This window comes from Argentina anserina, chromosome 5 (genome assembly GCF_933775445.1).
Source record: "Argentina anserina chromosome 5, drPotAnse1.1, whole genome shotgun sequence".
Classification (NCBI taxonomy): domain Eukaryota; kingdom Viridiplantae; phylum Streptophyta; class Magnoliopsida; order Rosales; family Rosaceae; genus Argentina; species Argentina anserina.
The window spans coordinates 25225857-25236968 of NC_065876.1; positions in this window are offsets into that span (position 1 = coordinate 25225857).

Consider the following 11112-nt stretch of genomic DNA (forward strand, 5'->3'; position numbering starts at 1 on the left):
CATTCTTCACCTTTTCAGGTTTGTGAATTTTCCCTTTTGCCAAACATCCCCATACTCTTAAGTATTTGTAGGATGACTTTCTCCATTTCCATAACTCGTATGAAGTTTTCTCTTCTTTCTTTTTGGGCTCCTTATTTAAAAGGTAATTTTCCGTGAGAATCACGTCTCCCCACATGTTGGGTGTCATCCCAGAACTGAGTAGCATAGCATTCATCATATCTTTTAAAGTATGATTTTTGTGTTCTGCTACACCATTGAATTGTAGTGAGTATGAAGCAGTTTTCTGATGTATAATCTCATTCTGAGCACAAATATCAGCAAATGGCAATTCATACTCACTTTCTCGGTCACTTCTTAGTGCCTTTATTTTCATGTTGAGTTGGTTTTCAACCTCAATTTTATAGAGAACGAATTTCTCTATAGCCTTACTTTTGTTTTTTAACTTTTGTTTTTTAGCAAATACACATAGTAATCTTTTGTGCTATCATCTATGAAGGTAATAAAGTATTTATTATTCCCTCTAGATCACGTTGATTTTAAATCACACACATCTGTATGAATCGGATTAAGGGGTTCACTGTTTCTTTCAACACTTTGGAAAAATGATATAGTCAGTTTTGTCTCTACACAAGTTCACACTTATGCATGTGAATTGACATATATTATATTCTTCACTGCCATAAATTAGGCAGACTCATCCATATAGGTGAAAAAGCTAGCTTTATTTCTTTGACAATTGTCATTTTAAACAATCCACCACCCATGGCTATATATCAATTTCAAACAAAACACATTTGTCAACACTGAGTTTTATACTCATAAAGACTTTATGAACATACATCAATTTATTCGATAATTTTAGTTCTATTCTACATATCAATCCAAAAACTTGGCTTAGTCATACCATAGCTCTAAGTCCTTTAGTCCCCAGTCATAATCATTGACTTCTTCCATGCTACCCTTTGATATCATGCAACAAAGGTTCATGTTAGTAACCTCCTGAGTGACGGCTTCAATCAGGTTTGCCTCATTTCTCTTGTTTCTCTTTGGTTTGTTGCAGTTAACAAACTTGTGACCAGTCTTGTCACAGTTTTAGCACTTGCCTTCATACCTTGGCTTTTTGGAGATGCCTCCTTTTGGCCCTAGCGTGGCCCCTTGATACTTGTTTTTTTTTTGTTCTTGGAACTTTAACCTGTTCCACCAGATTTTTCATGGAAAATGCGCCATTGATCCATGCATCCTTCTCAGATCCTCGGTTGTCTTCCTCAATGCAAAGCCTAACCTCTAAATCCTCCATGGTCATTTTCTTTCGCTTGTGCTTCAAATAATTCTTTGAATTCCTTCCAAGCAAGTGGTAACTTTTCAATAGCACATGCCACTTGAAAGCTTTCACCTAGCTACATTCCTTCAGCGTGAATCTCATGCAGGATTAGTTGAATCTCAAAGAATTGACTCATCACGGTCTTGGTATCCACCATCTTATAATCAAGGAAGCGGCCCATGATAAACTTCTTAGCACCGGCATCCTCGGTCTTATATTTTTTCTCCAAGGATTCACATAGCTCCTTTGTCGTTCCCATGCTAATGTACACATTGTACAATGAGTCGGCCAGACCATTCATGATATAATTCCTACATAAGTAGTCAGAATTATTCCATGCATTCACAACAACAATTTGTGCTTGATTGCCTTGGTCATCTTCCTTGAACTCAAGAGCATTCTCCGTCAGAAATCTTTCCAGATTCAAAGTGGTCAGATAAAACATCATTTTTTGTTGCCACCTCTTGCAATGCAAGCCGTTGAACTTCTCAGGTTTTCCCCATGGATACTGAGACAGGTACAGCGGGGGTAGCATGCACAGTCGGCACCAAAAGGTCGCTTGTCATCTCCAGAATTTTCTCCATTAGTCATTTTCGGAAACTGAAACACACACAAGGTGTAAGTTCACTTGAAAATTTGTAGATAAAATATCGAACACAAATTATATAAGTAATATCAAAATAAACGTCTTAAGATTGTTAGAAAAAAACAATGATATATTGCATATATAATTTAATAAACTTAATTATAAATAATTATAACACAACATTAAAATCTAATGACGAAAAACACGAAAGAAATTTAATATGAATTCAACCAAAATATCGAACGATTGATGATTGAAGAACTAGTTGAGACGTTTGTGATATCACATTGTCCTTAAGACGTTTACGCATCTTCTACCGATGCAAGGATGCTTAGCGTTTGTCTCCTAGGATAAAACGACTAAACAATTCTAGGAAGTTGCACTACTAACCATAACTCTCAACGAACTCGAAAATTATCTCTTTCTATCACCAGTGAAAACTAAGAACACTTTGAGAGAGGGATAGCTGATTGTGTTTGGAATGATTTTACATATGTTAGAAACTTCTCCATAACATACAATAACGTTCCAGTTATAGTTGTTATAAAAAGAAGAATTTAAACAGTCAAGAGAAGTTGAAACGTCCAAAAAGAATTTTCAGAAATGCAAAAATAATATGCGTTCCAACCCTCAATTCGATGTTGCAATCGTGTCCGCAGGTCGCACATGCATACACGAGGTTCCCTTGTGACTTGAGATTTGCACCCCATGTGCGTGCGCGAGAGGATATAATGAGACCTACACACTTTACAATCCATAAACAATGGATTCCATATAAAGATTTTCCAACACTTCTCTTTTTCAATGTGGGACAAACACTTTCCCTCATTTTAAGTAACCATCTTTAAGTGACAATTTCTTATTCACCCACTAACCAAATTACACAAACAAACTTATGATCTTGTAGTCCTCATTATGAAGAACTCAAATCTATGTTCATCTTTGATGAATTATAAGTTTAACTTAATTTAATTAATCAATTAAAATTTTGTTTTCAATATAAACCATTTTCCAACATTTGGCAATTGGTATGCCATAAATTGTGATGCCATAGAAGTGAAATTCTAGACATGGAAAAGAGAATTTTAGCTTAATTTTTCATTAGTTTTGTAGTTCGCATTTGTTTCTGTTTTTACTTTATACAAGACTAATAGTGACTTGAGAACTGTTTTAATTCAAAGTGTTGCATGCCCATTGAGAGGGTGTGTGGGCATAAGAGGAATTGGTTCCTATCAAGTGATAGATTTTATTTCTTTGTACGGAGGGTATAAGAAATTGATGTAACCTGTCTTTCTCCTGAGTTAATAATACTTAATAGTGCTAATTAAGAGAAGAAAAAGTGCCGAGGAGGTAGGATGGTTCAGTTGGGGAAGTGTAAGAGGGTGATGGTGATAATATTGGACTGTTGATGCATTTTTATCTTCAGAGAAGGAAAATAGATCATTGATTTATTGTGCCATTTTTTTTCTGTTTTATCTTTATAAGAAGCGTTGTTCTTTCAATAATAGAAAAAAAACTGTTATAGTTTATGTGATTAGTTAGTTCTTTTTTATATTTTTTTATAAGAAATATTTAGTTGATAAGAAACGTTGATTCTTTCAATATTAGTTAGTGCGGCTATTCTCAAGTCTTCATTAATGAAACAGTCGAATACATGGGGGGACGTTAAACCTAAACCTATGATTACAAGGACTTAGAATAATATCAAAGATCCTTAGAAACAAGTGTCCAACAAAACACCAACTAGTAAAAAGTATTACTTTATTGATGACTCTAATTGCTCTGGAACAACGGTAACATAATGAAGAGATCAGTAAATATGAGACCTTAACAACAATGAAGCAGTAGTTACATATCCTAATATCTAATAAAACAACTCTCCAACCATGTTGTCGTCAGAAAACGATTCCAACGACACTTAATCTTAAACTGCTACTAGGCGGCAACGACTAGCAAATATTGAGTGCACACAAGAACACACAACCTAACATGCCCTAAACATGACCTTATTACATGCAAAAAGTGCAACATAATTATTAAATAAGAACAACTATAAATATAAATAAAATTAGGGTTGGGCCTAAAAAGTGAACACAAGCCCAAACCATATTTGAGGAGAGATGGATACCCACCGGATCAAGGCTAGTCAACATAACGACAACCACCACCCAAGTCACCGCCCCTCCACCTTTGTCTGATCCTCACCATCAACATGAGGCCAACTCTGCCGTTCTCGCCACCGCCCCAAGCAACCCCACTTCTCCTTGGATCAGACCTAGAGTGAACAACCTAAATCGGATCCAATCCAACTCGTGTCGTCGCTAAATCATCGCCATAGGACCACCCTCGCATCCCCTCCCAACAATTAGGCCAGTGAAGCCCCAACCCGATCTCGACTAACTTTCTCCTCCTCTCGCTCACAACCACCACACACGATCCTGATCAATACTTGATCGAGTAGATCGGCACACACCAAATCAACATGAAGACAACAAAACCCGTCTGACGACAACAATAGGGCTTGCCGCTGGATAGGGAAAAGACTTGAATTTTTTGCTCAGAGCCGCTCTTAGGGTTTCTTCCTTTCTTAGGTTTTTTTTTTATCTTTGGATTTTGATTAGTTAGTTCTTTAGAGTTTAAAGATATGTATGGGTTACGATCAAAGTGTTGTCGTGAATACATATTGAAATGGAGCAGAAATATAAGCCGACTCTTAACATTCTTGGGTGCTATTTGGCTTGGGAATTTAAAACAAGATTTTGAGCCCTCTATTGTAATCGAGGAGGCCGTCCCAATTAGAGTTGGTGACTTAGTTTCCCGTACCCAAGTTTCATCCCCCTGCATTTGGAAATCTGAGCAATTTGTTTTAGTAGTGTAACTCTATAAGGATTGGCCAATCGCTAATTCACCGTTTGATCGATCACTTTGATGTTCACTGCACATTCTTCTCTCCTTCAAGACACAGAAGCACTTTTTATTTTTTTTGACAGTGAAATTTGCACTCCATGTATTGTAATCTACACTCCCATTTGAACTTTTTATCATTTCTATATTTTCTGGTCATGTTGCTTTACATAATGCCCTCATATAGTTACCTTTTTTTACTGTTTTGATGGCCTCACTTCTATCTCTCTTCTCTCGCCATAATTCATTTGATCATTTTTATTGTTTCATTGAATTCCAGTTTCATCATTATCATCAGCAAGCTGGATCAATAACAGAGAGATTAATATGAGTTTTGGCCTACTTCTTGATTAGCAAGTTGGATCAATATATATACATGGATTTAGACCGGATAATGTCCTAACCACATGATGTTGATGGTGAATCGGTCATGAGGAGGCGGAAGATAATTAATAGGACTGCAAGGATAATACATGTTTTACAATCACGACTGGAATACCATCGTTAATCGAGCTTCCATCTGTGCTAACCGTCAGTGGGGAAGACGAATTGAAAGATTAGCAACTTCCAAACAAGGTAAGAAAACATGTAGAAGAATTGAATGAGTTCCTCAAATTTTCAGAACCAGACCCAAATGTACAGAAGTTGCAGCTCTCAATTGCGCTATACCTAGTAAGTATTCGTTTAATCTCTATAAGGTACTTGATCGAAACACCAAGAATAAAATAAATTAGGCCCAAAGATGGTAACCGATGCTTAGATGGTTTTAATTTCATTATTGTTTATAAATAGGTAGATGGTATCATACAGAGCCTTGCGCACAGTGACAGATCTAGATGTGAATGTTAGGTTTCAAGTATTCAAAATTAGAAGTGGGCATCAATGAAAATAGAATAATATTCTGAAAATTAAAGACGGAAATTTTAATTCCCAACCACAATTTCTCAATTGATTAGATTGAAACTCTCAATAACTCATATTAACACTATTAGATGGCATAAATGCCGATTTGCACCCTAAATTTAGCTGAAATTATCAATTTGCACCCAGAATTTGCATTTGAGTCAATTTACCTCCTAAATTTGGTAAAAATTGCCGATTTACACCCCGAACTTGTATTTGAGTCAATTTATCTCTTAAACTTGGTAAAAATTGCCGATTTACACCCCATCCGTTAAATTTAACTGTTTCTATCCAATTTTGCGTCACATGTCATGCATTTAAGGGGTAGTATTGTCATTATATATTTATATTTTTCTTAAAAATAAATAAAAATATTCTTTAAAATGAGGATTATTTTGTTAATCAAATTATTTATTTACATCTTTTTTTCTACCTACTTAACCCTACTTTGAATTATATATTCAATATATCCACCCATTCAAATATAGTATGTTGTGTATAAATATATTTTTATATGTACACATTGTTGGAGGATGAACAAAACGAGAATAATAACGACGTAATAGAACAAAACGTAACCGTTTATTGATTGATAATGAGGCCAATATATAGGCATTACATAACCACAATCTCGTAGGATTCGGAGTCCTAATCTATTACAGAGATGTGAATCTATCTCTAACAGAAAACCTAATAAGGCTAAGACACACACAATGGTAGAATAATAATTCTCTCGGAACACACATTTATTTTTAATTTTCAATGTATTTATTTATTTATATTTTTCTAATATCTTTAACATACCATATCACATAAAATAATAAATATATAAATCAATAACATGTTTCGAAAAAACAAACATTGTAGTAAGTGTTCCTCTTAAGTAATTTTATTAATTTATTTCATTATTCAATATGAATAAATATATAATGACAATACTACTCCTTAAATGCATGACATGTGACGCAAAATTGGATAGAAACAGTTAAATTTAACGGATGGGGTGCAAATCGGCAATTTTTACCAAGTTTAGGAGGTAAATTGACTCAAATACAAGTTCGGGGTGTAAATAGGCAATTTTTACTAAGTTTATGAGGTAAATTGACTCAAATGCGAGTTCGGGGTGCAAATTGACAATTTCAACAAAGTTTAAGGTGCAAATTGACATTTATGCCCTATCAGATTTGATATTACAAGAGTTATACTTGAAAACTTTTGTTAATTTAAGAAGAAGAAAACCATCTTGTAGTGTAAATGCATACTAAAAACCTAATTTTTTGACATATACATATATCAAAATATATAGCACTAATATAGTAAAAAAATTTAGCTCCAAAAACATACATGGGCTCCGGCCTGGCTGTGCCAGTGCTTGAGCATCTTGCATCCATGTTGGATGAGTTGTGCGTTGTGGATCGAGGAAACACCAAAACACTATTATTCATGTATGTCCTAATGAAAAATGGTTATTCAAATCAAAATTTAGGCTCTATGTCCCTCTTTATACTATCCAATTTAATGAATAGTGATGCGGTAGCAAGGAGCACCACCCCTCCTAACCTGAAGGCTCTCTCGCCTGTTTTCAAAAAAGAAAGATGGCAAGTCTAATGAAGGTGGGCGACTCACCTGGCTCTCACCTGGGTGTACGTGGACTTGTATGCTTAGCATGACGCTACTCTGGACACTCGTGGTGACATTGACGCATTTCAAAAGTCCGAAAGCTTAATGATAGAGAGTAGGGACATAACATTACAGGTTGAGAAGAACGTGACTTTGAATCAAAATTATCAAAAATCCCGTAGCTTGAAAATGATAGAGACTAGAGACTTCAACATTAGACGCTGAGAAGAATCGACCTGATGGATCCAACATTCCAACTAGTAGCTAGTCCTCTTAGGTTATCCGTGCAAAGATAGTGCCCCCCAAACTGTAAAGTTAGAGTTGACGTGCTAGTTATAGCTATGTCCCAATAACCTCCCCAAAACTTCAAAATTTAAGAGAACAAAAAATCATGTTTTACGTTCAGTTTATCAATTTTATAATTGAAATAACTGGCAAGCCTTTTCCACGCACAGATTGCCAAATCATGATCTCAAATCCTACATATAAAGAGGATCAAGAGCGGACACGCAACGGCGACGCGAATAGTGTCGGCCGTACTTCCCCTCTTCCGACGCTCATGTCTGTGCAGGCCGAAATTTTTAATGTTATATACACTTTTGTCGGAAAACCAGAAAACAAACCAACTCAGGCAAGCATTGCAGTATGGGAAGTATTTATTTTTCATTTCTTCTAATATTGGCACTGGTGGGGAATTGAACCCTGCACTCTTAGGATGTATTAAATCATCCCAACCATTGGGATGTGTTTTGTGTTACATTTGTACATAATTATATATAAGTACTTGCTAATAATTTCAAAATATTTTAATTATCTTGATTGAAATTTTTACAAAAATCAATATTTTTTTATATTTCCTTCGAATTATCTACAATTTACCTTCTTCTGGACTTCTGCATGCTGGTGGTTCTCATTTAGTCACATTAAACTATCGATCCGTCACTAGAATTGGCTTGAGTTTCAAGAAAGTCAGTGAAAACATAACGTGCCTTGTATCCTCTTTGGTTGGAGAAGAATTGAGATCTAATTCCGTCTCGCCATCCATTCCTTTAAAATAGAAATGCCATCTTCTCGATCTGGTTGGTTCTTTATGCCTATGAAAGGCAGTCGCATCATGTGCTAGCTAGTAGGGTTTATAAACAAATGACCAATTATTAAAGCTGGACACAGAAACTTTGCAGGATTAGATCGAGTTGTTTATTGTGGTTAAAGTAATACTCCACTAATCTGGGTTTCTACAGTCTGCTAAATAGTTTTTAATGTTTTTGTTTAGATAAGGATCGGACCACATCCACTAATCCATAATCCTCTCATAGTTTAACGTTAATACTATGCTGCTGAATAGTGCTGTTGGTAGTTTAGTGTAATCCTCTAACAAATATGATATACTCTGGGGTTTAATTTCTAGTTCACTGGGTGCTTAACCTCGGCGAGAAATGGATATATTGCATATATAAATTTATGAAATATTGTGTATATTAAAGATTAACAATTCCACTAATATCTTTATAAAGCAAGTAATATGGATCATGCAATGGCTACAAAAAGTATGGCCATGCGTGTACGTATCTTATGCAATTTGACCCATAACAAACATATTGTCTGCGCGCATGCTAGGACAAGAACGACTTGAATATAGTATATATGGAACTACGCAGATTATTTTCCAATACAAAAAAGTTGATCGATCCTCAGGCTCCTCTCACCAAAGACATGACTGGCATTGCACATACCCAAAGTTTCGAACTAATTAAGACTACCTAATTTCTAAAAGAAACATTACCAAAAACAATTACTAAAAGAATGAAATTTTTTTTTCAGAATTTTCGAATTAAATCTAAGATGATATTAAACCCACATAGAAAGTATTGATTTTTGAGGAGAATAATTTTGCCATTTCAACTGAATTAGTTAGATTTTCGCATTCTTCTATCTAGCCATAATCCTGAAGGGCTAACCAGGGCTCCCCAAGGGGAGTGCAGCCAGTGCGCTTGTACTGGGCACATGACAAAATTATATATTTTAACTTATTTATCAATAATTTAATTTAATATATTTAAAAAATCATCATTTTTTGTCTTTATAATTGAATTATTCTAAGAAAATCTCACCATTTTCATTTTTAATCTTCTTATTTCATTATGAAGATGATCTATTGCAAGAATCAAAGAGTTTGGTTTCAAAAAAATTATTAAGGGGTTTTTTTTTTCCGTATTGGGCCTCAAAATCTTTAGGACCGCCCATGGGGCTAACGATGGACGAAGACTTTCAACGATGGATTGAATTCACCCTTGCAATTGAAGATCGATTTGGAATTTTGGATCTATAACTTGTTGTTTCATATATCTATTTTGTAAATCACATGCAGCGGTTTTGATATTTAGGCAGGTGATTGATTATGACATCGCTTTCAAAAGAAGAAAATAAGAAGAACGGTTGTGTCTGTCTGATTACAGCAAGCAAGTTTGTGGTTAACATTTTGCATGAGAGAAATTTTTTACCAAACTTCCTAAACTTTGATGTGTGCAGACATACCTCACCGCAGGAATGGCTTAATGATAGAGCGTTTTGTTAAAACGTCTATAATAAACCCTGTAAAACATCATTGTTAGTATAGAATAAGCAGGGATCGTTCTTTCCGGGGAATTGAAGGGAACTCTAAACTTTTAGTGTTAACGAATAATGGGGGGTTTTTGAGATTGATTATTAACTACTAAAATAAAACCTAACTTACTATTTACATGATCGACTTCTCTTTAACAAACTTAAACCAAATTTACCATTACACCACATAATCACAAGTTCGAACCTATCATGCATTCTAATTCGACCAACTACATACTTTTTAGACACCAATACAATTAGAGCCTTAGGGGAACATCTAATCGTGCAAGATTTCAATTAACATTTAGATTGACTTAGGGCCTAATCTAAATTTGCATGCAATCAAATTCAATAACACTTAGAGTGGAAATCAAATAAGATTACATTTAAGCATCAAATCTTTGTTGAAGACATGTTTCATGTATGGCGTCACCCACCATGGTTTCACATGCAAATTTCCAGAATTTTTACCACTTTTAATCAACACAAACCGAACCTACTTAGGGCATGATTCTATTTTGTGTCAATATGGTTGATGAATCTAGCACTTAAACACAATCTTAGGGACTACATCCAAGCACTAAATTCATATGCACATATCTGAAAATTATCTAAAAGTATGAGAAAGATGATTAGAACACAATAATAGAAATACAAACTCATTAATTATAGGAAACCATCAATTTGGCAAAGAACCAAAAATCCAATAAAACAATCTGAAAATTTCGATTCTTAATACAAAACAATAATCACACACAAACATCATACTACAATCTTCATAGACAAAGTATTGTACAAAAATCAAAAACGAACAAACCCGTGGAGAAGAGTTGCGAGAATCACACGTTGTAGGAACCTTGGAGGTGTGTCTTCAATGGTGATTTCGGTGGAGATGGAATTTGTATATGGGAGAGAATGATTTGCTCTTTTGGTGAAGGATGTTTGAGGTAGTATTTTGGTAGAGGTTTGGCTCTTGAATGCAAATGAGAAGTGATCATATTTGAGAGGTGAAACCATGTATATATAGAGGAAAGATGGAGGTTTTGAAATTGTTTCTTTCTTCCTATAAACATGCCATGCTTTATTCCCTAAAACATGCCATGTTTTATGCCTTTAATGATCATCTTCTATTTAATTGTTGCATGACTTGGCTCCATCTTTTTTTCTTTAATTA